This window comes from Theropithecus gelada, chromosome 6 (genome assembly GCF_003255815.1).
Source record: "Theropithecus gelada isolate Dixy chromosome 6, Tgel_1.0, whole genome shotgun sequence".
In the NCBI taxonomy this organism is placed as follows: domain Eukaryota; kingdom Metazoa; phylum Chordata; class Mammalia; order Primates; family Cercopithecidae; genus Theropithecus; species Theropithecus gelada.
Window position 1 is genome coordinate 120,506,021 of NC_037673.1, and position 7,666 is coordinate 120,513,686.

Consider the following 7,666-nt stretch of genomic DNA (forward strand, 5'->3'; position numbering starts at 1 on the left):
AAGGAGAAGAGAGATGGTCCACTTTTGCAGGTGCTTTCTTTTTTTACGGGTTTTCTTAATGTGAAAGACAGCTGATTATAATATCCTTCAATTTGGAATATTCCAAGACCCATACTATCTTAGAGTAGGAAAGACCAGAGATAAATTAACCTGAACTTCTCCAATCAACCCCCACATTGTTCCTAACAAGTGATGCCAGATTAGGATTTAACATTACTGATGAGGAGATGTTGCTACCCTTCAAGACAGCTCTGTCTTACATTATGCAAAAATCCACAAACCTAAAAATGTTAATAGTTATTGAACAATAACTCCACATACTGCTCTGGACTCTGTGAATAACAAGACTGATTCAACATTTATTTAGTAACTCCATGTATTAGGCACTGGGGATGTAGAAGGAAATAAAACTGGGTTTCAGATCTTTAAGAAATGTATAATGGTAGAGATAGATGTGTCATCAATTGCCTTTAATACAATGTGGCAAGTGCAGTCAGTGGCATACACCTGTGTGGTGAGAGCTGCCTGACTTGACCTGCCCTGACTTGGCCTGAGATACTGAGAGTGGTAAATATAAAAAGCTTTCTAGAAGACATTATATCTAAGCTCAGTGATGAAAGAGATTAAGAATTAGGCGAAGAGAAGAGAGTAAGGGTCTTCCAGGCAATGGGAATGAGAAAGAGTAAAGTGCCTTGTCTTGGAGCTGTGTGTGGAAGGACAGGCAGTCTGGAATAATTGGGAGGCTCCCTTGGCTAACTAAGAGACCGAATGATCCATTTGACAATTTGCTGTGCCAGTCCAAGAAACTGGGATTATAAGGTGCCTAATTTCAAAACCTTTGTTTAAACAATAGCTAATGCAGAAACTCATTAAGAAAAACAAGCAAGGCTCTTACAACTAATTGAGATTCGTAATATAGTTTATAATTTGCATCATAGATCAGTTTCTGGGGTTTCTGCTAAAGATGAATGTCAAGGGACAAGACCAGAAGCAGGGAAATCCATCAGGAGGCTCTTGCAATTTTCTTGGGGCCAAATGAAGTTAACTGGAATGGTTGCTGCAAGAAGGGAATGAGGCAGAGGGATTGGCCATATTTGAAAAAGAAAGGTAGGATGTTATGACAGATTGGATATAGGAATGGAGGAGCCATGAGGAGTCCAACACAGCTTCCAAGTTTGATTCACAAAGCTTTTCCATGGATCCTGGCCTAGGAAAACTTCTAAGTTAGTTAACAAGATAAATGTGCACAGAAATAACACCTAGCAGGGCACTACAGGGCAAGAGTGGCAAAAGTGAGCAAGAGGATCATTCTTCTCCATGGACAAAATAGAAATACTCTTTCATTTGCAGAGAAAGATTGAATAAAAGCAAAAAAAAAAAATTGCTTCTAAAACAGAGTTCTCTAGTTTTATTTTACAACTGCAGTTCTTAAACTCTACATTTTAATGAAGAGGGTGAAATAGGTTCAAATACCGAGACTGTTGGCTTGAAACTGTCATATGAAAACCTTCATTTTGATTAATATAATTGAAGTGTTAAGTGTGTATCTGCTAAATTGCAATCAAATCAGTAAAATGTTATTCATTTTTTAAATGAATCTGTCAGAAGTTTTATGGGTATTCTGCCAACAGTGAATTGGATTTGCACAACTTAACTACAGATATTACTATTTTATAAATGAGTAAATGGAGACATTGAAAATTCAGTCCCTTGATGAAGTAGAGTCAATAGTTGACTTGCAAATAGACTACAAAAGTCCCCAATAAGCCAGAGTGATGCTGTCCCTGGTGACTCCTTCGCAAAGTGGAGCAGATTTAATTAAGGTTCTAAATCAACGTATTGAGAGGCACCTACATTGGTAATGAAAAATTTACCAACTCCATTCTGTCCTGACTCACCACAAACATAGATACGACCAACACAGAAAGTCTTGAGACACTCTGTGGGGTTCATTCTGCAGAATATAAAACATCGTTCCCAGCACCATAAACGAATTAATAAATAATTCATGCCCACACCTCTGTTTTCCTATGCCAGACACGTCAGTATTAGTTGCCTCCATACCCTTCTCCCTTTGACCCTGCCACAGCTGTTCCTCTTCCTCCTCCCCATCCTGTCCCCATATTCACCCTCATCTTCACTCTTTTTGGCATCTCATCTTTGAAAGCTCCTTACACTAAAATATTTGAATCCATGGGGAATTCATGCTTGTGGGTGGGGGATACAGCTATAATATATGTAATACATGCTATGAAGCAGGAAGTGTAGCGTCCTAGGAAAGCAAATAGCATAGGCACCTCACCCAGACCTATTGGGAGAGATGTATGTGTGCAGAAGGACTTCTGAGAGGGACCGTTTTCCTTCAATTAAATAGGGAGCGGGAGACATGAAAGAGAGTCAGCAACTACAAACCTTTGTAGTGGGGCACCAGCCATGGCTTCATGATAGAGACCCCTGATCCAGGTCCTAGACCATTTATATCAGAATCCCTAGGGATAGGATGCAGACATCAGTATTCTTTAAAAGGTTCCGATGTGATTCTAATGTGCAGGAGCCAAGAACTCTATCTTATGTTAAGCAACATATTTAAAGTCCAGAAAGAATAGAATGATACAGTTTTCATGATACAATGTATCTTTTCCTCATTACTTATAGAAGTTTTTATTTCATTGTTGTAACCAGTTTACATTTCTAATGGAAGAGATTAATTATTCTATCAAAGCTGAAGATTTTCAGCACAGGTTTTATGATACCACTCACAAGAGAGGTCTTGAGTTTTGTTTGTTTCGATCTTACTATTATTATTTTTTTTAAATTAAAGCCTCTCCAAAATAGTACTACAGTGTTAAGTATAAGTAAAGTATTGAAGAGTTTGTTTCATTACCTAATTAGAAAAGATAAACAGCCAAGAGCTCCTTCCCTGTGCCAGCAACTGAGGAAGGTATTTTAATAATGTTATTTAATTCAGTCCACACAACTCTCTAAAGAAACCATGGACAGAGAAACCTAGGCTCAGAGAGTAAAGTGATTTGCCCTGTGTCACATAGGAACTCATTTGTGGCACTGCTTGATATCAAAGCTCACACTGCTTGCCCTGATGTACACAATAACCCTCAGTACATGTGTTGTGGAGCTCTACGATAGAGCTGTGCACTGCTAAGAAAGAGTATTGTAGCAATTTCTATCGTTAGGCAAGTAGAATTTGGACTAAATTATACCATTTGCAATAAACAACTGCTTCTTAGTAGTAGAACGATTTTTAAAAAATAAATCAACATAGCTTTTAACCAGGAGATCCTTAAATACAATATGACAAAAATGCCTACATTTTATAAACTTCGTCTTTAAGTTACAGGATTCTGAGGGTATGATCATCTATTAGGCTCTCCGAAACCTCAAAGAAATCAAACAAAAGAGGATCGAATGTCTGAGTCATATGAAAGGAATTTGAAACAACAAAGTCTAATTCATGATTTTCACTATCATTAAATCATGAAACAGTTTAGACAGCTAAAGTTTATAGCGCTGGAAAATGCTCAGTGTTGAGGACTGGTAGTTATTGGATATCTAGTTGTAGGGGGAAAGAAAACAAATTTCCCAGTCTATTTAAGGAAACGTCTGTTACCTAAATCTTGACATTGATTTTGATAATTTAATATGTATATTGCACTATGCTTTGTTCTGTTAAGAGTGACTGGCAGAACTCATCTCCTACTTCTAATAAGTGTGTAGGATTTCTTGGCATATAATTTGTGTGTCAATTTTATGCTTGTGTCTATATTTTTAACCCAATTTTTCTTATTTCCAATTAATTTAATCTTTAGAAGTATATACATCCATTCTATCACAAATGGGGAATACAGAAATAAAATAAATTTTATAAAGAAAAGCTCCTTGGGTGCCAACAGACCACTGCCTGTGATTAATAAATAAGAAACAATAGCCAAACTTCGGGTAAACACTTTCTAACCAATCAACCCTTAAAAACAAAGTATATGCTGATAATGATATACTCTAGTGTCTATGGAGACATCAAAGTTGGCCCAAGAGAAAGGAGGCACAAAGTAGGCAATGTAAGCCTCTCTTCAGTTAATTATCAGGCAGGATTCTTAGTAGAAAGACCAAAAACTGACAAGATCTGCTTCTCTTACAAGAAAAGGGACATGCCGAGAAAGTGCCAGGAGTTAACAGAATGGATGGGCAGGGAGAAGTGAAATTGGAAAATGGCAGGAACTAAGGAAGCTGTGGAGAACCAACAGACAGGAAGCCCTGAAATTATCTTTTCAGCATGAATAGTTTAGTGAGGACAAACAAATGTTGGGACAAACAAATGTAGGCTGGCTGTAGGATCACTGACCACCAATGGCTACTGTCCCTGTCAGACACTAATGCTATTGCCTGGATGAACTCAAACCACCCTCTGCTTTTTTATCATTCACTCCAGACAGAAAACTCTTAGGCAAGAGGATCCAGTTGGCAGACCAAAGTTATGAACTCACTTTCCAGTTGCCTTAGGTGGGAGAAGCAGCGGGTCCCAACCCTAACACTGAACTCTTGTTGGTAAATGGTAAATACTGGTACAGAATATAGGCCAGCCTTTATTCTATTTGGTCGGTGCCTGTGCTACATGAATTGTTTAGTACTTTGAATATTACCCCAGAACTCTATCTCGCTTTTGCCAAGGGCAGAGTTCTGAATTCTAGTAAGATTGATATGTCATGACGTTTACTTTTCAAACAGGAAAATGTTGGGCAGCCCCAAAGTTGACAAATATTGCTACAAGACTTTGAATACTATCAAAGAGTCCTCTTAGTTTAGATGCAATTGAACCTAACTCAGCAGGTAGGCAATTATATATATTACTGGGGCAATATGATGTAATTTGGGGAATAAAAGTGCACCTCCCCCAGACAAGAATTGAGGAGTTGGAGGGCCCTTGGCTAAGGATTTAATCAAATACTTATTAACAGTAATCTCAAAGCTTTGACTGGGTCTTTGTGTAGTTGAAGAAGAGGTCATTAATGGGTAGATGGCTTAGCAGTGGGCCCTTTTCTCATGCCTGGCAGGCCTTTAGTGTGACAATTTGAAAAGAAAGGGAAGAAAGAAAAGAAATAATATTGCTCTCCATAATTATGTGAAGTACTGACTCCATTGTGCGGAGAATCACCTCATTCACTGAAGGAGTTCAGGCTGCAGTGTCTGAGAATTAACATTTGTCCTTGCGAGCACTAGGTATGTGTATGCGTGTTGAATTCAACTGTTCCCAACAATTCCTGGTATGACAGTAGCAGAGATATCCAAGCAAGAGTATCCTTAAAAGTTCTGTTTCAAGTGGAGTTGCCTCCAGAAGATCTGTTATTTAACACTGTCCTCAACAAACATGCCTTTAATAAGAGGTTCCCATACAGGGGTGTCATTGCCAGGAGTTTTCAGAAAGCAGGAATAACTCTAGTAAAAGGTTTTATAGTGGTGTCCTAGCATTGAGGTGTGCATTATGAATTGTTTAATCAAAGGCCATTCATGGCTTCCCTTTCCTTTTGTTTCCTCTGCTGAGCAGACTGAAAGATGAACATCATCACCTTCCCAGAATCCACTGCATCCAAGACTGACCCTGAGCCACAGTCTTGGCCCATAAGTGTCTGTGGAAGCTGTGGGGTAGACACCCTTATCAAATAAAAAGGAAACCCCTCGCTAGATGGCACAACTTTTTCTTTCACCTTTTTTTCTTCTTCCTTCTGGGAACAAAGATTCAATGCCTGTAAGTGGAGCAGCCATTTGGCATCTAAAAGTCACAAGCTGAGGATGATGAAGTAGTAAGTTGGAGGCCTCTTCCTCTGATTGCGCCATTGAGCCACTGACTCACCCCTGGGCTGTTTGTGTGCAGATTTCATGTTGTATGAGGCATATTAACCCTGATATGTTTAAGCTTCTGAATAGGGGATTCTGTTTCCTGCAGCTGAATGCAGTCCTAACTATGCAGTGACTGTAGCAGGGGGCTTTCTAACATGATGATTCCTTTTGCAGTAATGTCCCTGGTAGTACTCAGTAGCATTATTTTTACAGATTCAATTATCCTTGTCTTACCTCAATAATGACATTCTAACACATGCATTTAACATAGGCTATGATATTGATTATAAGAATCTTCTGTGATGTTTATCATTTATATTTCTATTACTATATTTTTAAGCTTCATCAGCGATTTTGATCTCTCCTAACCACTGGAACTGGTATCCTTAATAGAGTTTCAGGTTCATTACCATTTAGCGTTCACAGCTATTGTGTGTGTGTGTGTGTGTTTTTGTTTTTGTTTTGCCATTGTTGAATTATTTTATTTCATTTTATTTAACTTGTTTTGAGCTGAATTGTAAACTTGAAAACAAGGAGTAAGAAAGTAAGAGGTAGCCTTTTTGAAGTTTTTTGTATTATAAGATGTTGAGAATAAATTTAGTTCTGTCAATGGTGAAAATTTTTCAAGTTATTTTTCTTTATAATGTTAATCTCACTTTTAGATTCCAACATATAACTATAAATCAACAGTGTAATTTCTTTCACATTATACCCTTTTAAAATTGTATTTTTCCCTTAACTTGGGAAAAGATGTGGCTAAAACTACTGCAGAAGTCATTTGTAACTTTAAAAACTTTTTTCTAAAAGGTGAGATACAGGACATACAAATGAATGAAGCCTTATCATTTTGAAAACTGAATAAAGGAAAAGAATTAATTTTTTTAAACCCTGGACTTCAAGGTTCCATGATCGTTTCCATAAAACCACCTTGTAAAGAAGAGTTTGAATGCCTTTACCCATAATTAAACATGTTTTTAATTGCTTTTAAATGTGCAAGTTCCATGGTCTTCTGCTGGCAATGCAAAGGCTTTCTGGGCATCAGGCTCAGGACATAAGAGCAGAATGACTTCTATATTTGAAGGTTGATGTCCATTACAGCATAATGGTTCAGGACATAAGTGTGGAATGGCTTTTATGTCAGAAGGTTGCTGTTCAATACTGAGTGATAGAATACCATAAGAAAGTGTTAAATGAAATAACTGTTTTTAGGTTTTTTTTTTTTAATGATGTAAATGTTAATTTTAGAACATTGATTTCATTACAGTAGCAGGAATACACAGTTTGGAGTATGTATACTTTCATTTTAGCTTACAAAAACAACAAAAGCCAGATCCAACATGGACATGTATGAGATATATATAATTGCATATGAATTGAAATATCTTTGACACTAATTGCAAGAAAGATAGGAGTCTCTATTTGGAAGCAGAATTTGGCAAAAATCCAGTGACATTTGCAAGAAAAAAAGTCTCACTGATAAGCATTAAATGTAGAAGGGTCATCTCAAATTTTTGTCTCCAACTATGCATTCTTTTCATCAACATATAAATTATTCATTAAATAGTGCCTTCGTTATTTCATTTAGAAAAAGGGAAAACGTTAAATAAGCCCTAATTTAACTATATTCAGAGTTTAGGACTTGGGGAGAATTTTAAAATTTTGTAAAAATATCTCCATATTATTAATGTTTCCTTAATCTCATGGAACATAGAAACTTCCCATGCTAGGGACGCATGGTGAATGTAAAGGGAAAGAAACACACCTAGGCTGAAGGCATCCTATGAAAAGGGCAGATCCACTTGGCAGAGCAGGTGCA